This window comes from Salmo trutta, chromosome 26 (genome assembly GCF_901001165.1).
Source record: "Salmo trutta chromosome 26, fSalTru1.1, whole genome shotgun sequence".
NCBI lineage: Eukaryota > Metazoa > Chordata > Actinopteri > Salmoniformes > Salmonidae > Salmo > Salmo trutta.
The window spans coordinates 7291756-7299196 of NC_042982.1; positions in this window are offsets into that span (position 1 = coordinate 7291756).

A 7441-nucleotide genomic window follows, 5' to 3' on the forward strand; every position below is an offset into this window, starting at 1 on the left:
CTCATGAGGCAAATCCAATAACCAGTGGTGAGAAGGAAAGATTATAATGAAATAATTTACTCCAAACCAATATAACAGTGTTTGGATTAATGAAGTTGAGATGGTCCTAATTTATTAGAAGGGAAGTTTGTTCTATCTGCTCAGTGGTGATAAGAGCCGAGAAGAGAAGATCTTTAAATAAATCTGACAGGAACGGTCGGGTTCCAGACACAGTCCAGACTCCATTGATTTTGGAACACAATCGAGCCACCACATTCTTTGTCACCAAACGGAGGGTTCAATTATCGCTTCTCAGTGGCAATCATTTTTGTGACCTTCTCAGCTCTGACGGTGGAGTAAGTTAAAGAGGGACAGTGTTGGAATTGTAGGTTCTCTCGCTATGTGTGGAATGGCGTTGAAGGATTCCCATTATACCATGCTGCTCGTCAATAAAGCTCCCACGGTGCCCGTCGATATGGTAGCAGGCTGAGTGGTTGGCATTTTACTGGTGGGAACAGTAGGCTTTGATGTGAATGCTTGCTCTGATTCTGAGCTGCTCACGGGGACTAAACTCTTGAAATGAGACGCACAGATTTATCTGTCATATTGAATTGGTTTCATGAGGGCTGGGGACCAGCCTGTTTACAGAAGGAAACACCCCTCTCCTAGAGATAAGGTACTTTCACAGAGCAAAAATGTAATTTCCAGTGTAATTTCCTCTCTTTACTTCACTGAATCACTATTGGTCTGTCTCAGTGCCAGAGCTTTGTTGGACATGATGCCAAGGAAAGATATGCAGACTGTGTTAGTTTTGGAGACTGTGAACATTCTGCAGAAATAGAACTAATTCAAGATAGCAAACTAGGTCCTATTTCTCAAAAAGCCACGGGTGTGTTCCGTTGTCTGCTTGCCCTGTTTGTGAAGCTGCGTCCGGGGAAACAACTCATAAATTATGTATGAGCCATTAGTGAGTTTCGTTTGCAAACACAACATGTCATTCTAGGATCTTTATAAATGCAGCCCCTCATTGAAAACCAATCTCCTCTGTCTAAGGGTCCTTGATATTTCTCATCAAATTATGGAACAATATTAGATTACCTCAACCCTGATTTCTACGTGTAACATTTGTGAAAGCAATGCGCTAAGTTATGTATCAACTGTAGCAATATCATGTTATTTTCTATTCAATGAACGCAGCTCTCTAGCACCCAGGAACAAATGGCCTAGGTGAATGGAGTTTTGAACATGAGACAGATGTCAAATGATGCAAATAAATGCGTATGTGACTTTACCCCATCGATGCAGACCTTATCTCGTTTACCCAGAAGTAAAATTATCTCGCGAAGGTTTGTCATGTCCTGTTCTACTTCTGGGGGAATGCTATTAACAACTGTGATGACCTTCTTGCAAATGAAGGAAGTGAAGTCTCCTCCCTAGAAATCGGAAACTTTAGGCCAAACCCCTCCCAACCACTAATTTCACCATTGTTTATCATGGCCAAAAAAAGGAAATGTTTGTTTTCATGAATTTTTATGATATAGACATTTTTGACTTTGTGTATGGCTGATGCTTATGTTTATGATCATGCTACATAAAATGGCATGATCATAAACATAAGCAGCTTGTAAACGATACCAAAGGATCGGCACTCTGTGGAACAAACAGTTATGATAATCTCCTTGATAGGCATGTTTTGTGTGACCGTGTATGCTTGGAGACGCTTACGAAGACGCTCGTCCCCTTACGTCTCCCCAAGTCTCTTCACGTCAACTATGGCTTGCATACACACTTGTATACACACCGTCGATCATGTTCGTCGAAGGATCTCTGCTGCGCTCTCTGAAGGCTACACGCTGCCCCATTCACTCCACACAGATCTGTGTAAAAACTAGGGTTGCAAAATTCCAAGAACTTTCAATAAATTCCCTGTTTTATTTCCCCCTTGGAAATCCTGATTGGAGGGTTCCCGGAATCGAGAGAAAATAAGCAGCAAATCCGGAATTTTACAACCCTAGTAAAAACACTGAAATCGTATTGCTACGCTACAAGAAGAAAGCACAACAAGACATTTGCTTTCAATGACGAATGTGGAAAACCATTGTACTGTCAATGACAAGCTCCCTTAAACATGAGTATATTGTACCCCGACAGCAATCCTGCGAGATACAACTAAGCACTACGCTTCTAGAGGTGTAGACAATAGACAAACAGAAATCACAAAAGATAAGTACTTCAGATCCAAGTTAAAAGCTAATCTATTGTATCTCAACGCCACGTCTTCCATTACTGCCAAATGTGATATGGAGCAGCTACAATGAACATACCAGTGACAACTGATAGATTCCCTGCCACGCCACTCTCACAGTTGGAGTTCCAATCAATGTGCCATTATTACTGATCACACAGAGTGTTGTGTGTTATAGTGAACACTTGTAGCGTTTTCAACACTGACAAGTTGGAGTATACAGTAGGTGTAAACTGAAACTGAGATCTGTAGTTGGCGAAACTGCCATCACCGTTTTCAATATTACAACAACAACAACAAAAAGTTTACTTCAAACATCGCACACTCTTTTGTCCCGTGGACATCAAAGTTCGATAAAACAGTAGAATATGTACTACTACTTTTTTTTTACCGTGATGCTGGATGCCCCCTTTTCATTTCATCAACAAAACAAAAACAACAACAAAGGCGCTGGGGTGAACAGTGGCGCTCTTTCCCTTTCTACAGATTTCAGCTTCAAGGGCTCTATTCAATCCGCATCGCTGAAGATCCACTTTGTAACAGGATTGACAATTAAAGTCAAAGGCAATGTTCCCATGGTAGCAGAAACTGCATTCATGGTAAACGCTGCATGTGTCACTTTTTAACACGGATCTTCCGCAATGCTTTGGCGATACGAATTGAATACAGCCCTAAAGATAGAATCATGAGGCATTTATAAGTTGTATACTTACAGGAATCATCGGGTATATTATTAATGTATGAGTCCAAAAATGGATGTAGCAACTAAGGATTCTAGCTATAAAGACAGTTTTGTTGACAACCAAAAATGGACGTTGATTTTACATTACATCAGGTTTTTGCCCGGAAGGTTGTTGGTTGTAATCTATATTTGTTGTAGCTGTCTATTTACCACCACAAACTGATTCTGGCACTAAGACCACACTCAACGAGCTCCACAGGGCCATAAGCAAATAGGAAAATGTTAATGTAGAGGTGGCGCTCCTAGTGGCAGGTGATTTTAATGCAGGGAAACTGATATTTGTTTTACCTCATTTCTACCAGCATGTCACATGTGCAACTATAGGCAAAAAAAAAACTCTAGATCACCTTTACTCCACACACAGGAACACACACAAAGCTCTCCCTCACACTCCATTTGGCAAATGTGACCATAACTCTATTTTCCTGATTCCTGCTTACAACCGAAAACTTTTTGGGACTGTGCATCTGATTCAAATAACCAACTCATCATCAAGCTTTGATTATTTGAAGCAGCTGTGTAGTACTAGGGCAAAACCCAAAATGTGCACCCAAGGGGGCTTCGTGACTGAGTTTGGGCAGCCTATCAATCATTGTTTTTGCGACCTGTAGACAGCCAGTGAAAAATGCGCTCTTATAACAGCTGCATAGTGCGGATCCCAGCCTATGGAATAAAAGTTTGAGGGTGTTCCTACCTGCTTTAATCCTCTGTGGTATTGTGTTCCATACTGTCAAAAACAAGTTTAATTTAAGAAGACCACGAGTGGGGCTTTTATTGCTCAATCTAATTTGTGCTGATTAAAAAAATAACTAAAACCCATAGGCCTAATGGATACATGTTCAAACTTGTACACTTTTGATAGACTTAAAGAGGTAATCTGTAGTTGCTACTGTACATGCATTTGTGGACTTATAAATTAACGCTATATATACCCTTGATACTTGAAGAATATAACTTAGAAATGCCTCATGAGCTTAGTTCAACTGTCACACCCCATGAAAACCCAAAATGTAAAGCTTATTTTTCTCCAATGTCCAATATGGCTGCCATAATACCATTTGATGGTCAAATCATGTGCCAATATGCATTTTGCTGATGGGAGGCATTTTTTCAGAATTGTGTACAACACTCATGCCCATGAAGAGTGTTTTGGTGTAAATACATTTTATTCTGAATCCAATACGGCCAACATAATTAGACTCAAACACTTTCGCCTGCACATAAATTGCCCTGGTTTATTTTGTATTGTGGTATTCTGTCTTTAAAAAAGGTTTCATACGGCTTTTGGAATAACTAGGACTGTGAATGCCACTGCCTTGCCTAAATTGTGTTTGAATAGCTGAAGCCAACTAGCTTTTTGATGTGTTCCTCATTTCTCACGACACATAGTGTAACCAATTTACAGGAAAGCAACCTGCAACCACAACAGTCAGCCACTCTAGCAGCGCATATGTACAGCTCTAACATCTCCCCAGTGAAACTAAGTGTGCAAGGTTAATTCAAAGTCTTTGAGGTGACCAGGACATGAGTGTTTCCAAAAAGGGGGAAGATACAAAGTAGCCATTAGTGGTTGTAGTTCTGGGGCCTGACCGGGTTGCACAGCTAACTGGTCATTCTGTGAAAGCTACAGAGACAAGGGCCGTATCCTTCCTGTATGACTGGCAGGGCACCCGGGGCTGTGTGGTGATCACTTTTCGTTTCTACAAAAGTTGCGTGCAGGCACTCAGCAGATGCAGCTTGCATGCCAATGAGACCCATCAGCCTGACTGATGCTGGGGATACTGCAGTAGTGGAATGGTTCGTTGTCTGGTTGCGAAGGAGAGTCTGTGAAAGGGCTGTCACAAACAGACCTGCCCGTAGATATGTCCAACACCTAATTGACCTGTGGTTGTAGTTTATTTACATTTTTATGTTGAATGTGGTCCTGCAGGTCACGTCCTACATATTCCTATATTCCTTTGGAAGTCGGGTAGGATGATTATTTGGCCGATATTTGTAGTTGGTTAGTTGGTAGTTGGTTATAATTACGGTCTGGGGCAGGCCCAGCAGGAGATGAGGAGAGTGGCAGAACCTGTGAGGATGACTTCAGGTTACCTAGAGGCTACTTCAAGTGTAGGTCATAGACTATGACTATGAAGCATTGGTTATGAGGGACGTAAGCACATCTCCACACACATACCTGTATACATTTGAAGAAAATCCTTGAGCTTTTATGGGAAGTACAGGGGTTGCAGAGGTGTAACTGATCAAGCATGGTGCACAAAGACCACTATGACACAGTTAATCCCCAGCCACCATACACGATCACATACAGCGTGTTTGTTTGTTTGACCATCCTAATAGAGATGAACAGTTTCCCAGACCAATGCATGAGTCACCAGAGCATGAGAGATCATTCTTCACAAGCAAGTCCAGTTCAGGTGCCACATGGGCTGGCCAGACATGGATGGTAGTAAAATAGGTACATAAGAGGGCAATGTACGACAGCACTTTCCAGATGGCATTTTGGCTGTTGAATGGCCTCCTGAGATGTCTCAAGTTTTGAGGGAGCGTGCAATTGGTATGCTGACTGCAGGAATGTCCACCAGAGCTGTTGCCAGAGAATTTAATGTTAATTTCTCTTCCATAAGTGTTGTTTTAGAGAATTTCGCAGGACGTCCAACCGGCCTCAAAACCGCACACCATATATGGTGTTGTGTGTGCCAGCGGTTTGCTGATGTCAACGTGGTGAACAGAGTGCCCCATGGTGGCAATGGGGTTATGGTATGGGCAGGCATAAGCTATGGCCAACGAACACAATTGCATTTTATTGCTGGTAATTTGAATGCACAGATACCGTGACCAGATCCTGAGCCCGATTGTCGTGCCATTCATCCGCCGACATCACCTCATGTTTCAGCATGATAATCGCAAGGATCGGTACACAATTCCTGAAAGCTGAAAATGTCCCAGTTCTTCCATGCCTGGAAACTCACCAGCCGTTTCACCAATTGAGCATGTTTGGGATGCTCTGTTCCAATTCGCACCAATATCCAGCAACTTCGCACAGCCATTGAAGAGGAGTGGGACAACATTCCACAGGCCACAAACAACAGCCTGATCAACTCTATGCGAAGGAGATGTATTGCGCTGCATGAGGCAAATGGTGTCCACAACAGATACTGTTTTTTTGATCCACACCCATACCCTTTTCTTTAAGGTATCTGTGACCAACAGAGGTATATCTGTATTCCCAGTCATGTGAAATCCATAAAACTGTAACTCTGGAAAATGTAGACATTTTTTGCATGTTGCGTTTATATTTTTGCTCAGTATAAAATCCAGAGGAACCTTTTGACTGAAAAGAAGTGACTGTTTTCACTCACTGTCTCAGCTCGCTTGTTTCCCTTGGAGACGATTAGATTACAATAGCCACGACATAAAAAAATGTGTAACCGCATGTATTTTTGTCAGGCAGTACCATACAGAACTGAGCAAATTTGACTTGGAAAATAGTCTATTATTCAGCTTACGTTCATTATAAATATTCATAGTTTATATTTTAGCCTATTGTATCTCTTTGTTTACAGGTTGATTTGTGTGTGTAGGGCCGACAACTGACAACTTGTATTTCACATTTTAGCAATATCAGAGCTTGTATAATTAGGTTACATGAGTTTGTGGCCTACAACCCCCCCCCCCCCTCCCCTCCAACCAGGGATTATTCTGCACTGTTTGAGTTTAGGTGGTGTGTCACAATATTTATTAATTGAACCACTTTTGCAGTAAAATATTTTTTCACCACCATCCATTTCATAAATGGGAGACATTAGAGATGTGAAAAAAACATGTTTGTGTTTTGTTCTACCTCGGTTAGGGGTATCTCAAAAAACTCAAGCCCTTTCTGAGGATTGGCCACTAGACTAATATTCATGTAATGCTATTTGTATAAAATAATCTTAAATTACAGCTCAATATGAGAACATTTGGAATTTGCGATTAATCACAGCAAATCCTGCAGTTAACTTGACTACATTGTTTTTTTTATCATTTGGCAGCCCTAATTGCAATGCATGTCAATGTTATATAGGTAATGTGACTCACTCCCTCCCTACATGCCCCCCCCCCCCCCCCACACACACACACACACACGGAGAAGGGACTTGTCTGGGGAGCCAGCGCCAGCTCGAGAGAGGAGATAGAGTGAGATCTGTCTCTAGGGTTCATCCATAGACTATATACTTATCTCTATAAGGCCATGGGCTGAAACTGCTGTTGTTGAGCCCTGCTGGGATTGGGGAAGACAGGCTATATCCAGGCTTTCTAATCCCATTGCTGTCATGGCTGCCAGATAGGATAAAAGAAACCAATTAGCATGCACACACATTTAACATCATGACATTACTGGTCCGTCTAACTGCTCTGCCCTTTGTTTAGAGTCGCTTCCTGTGGCACTTGTCACTGGTACTGGTCTAAATAGCTACATAATTTCGCTA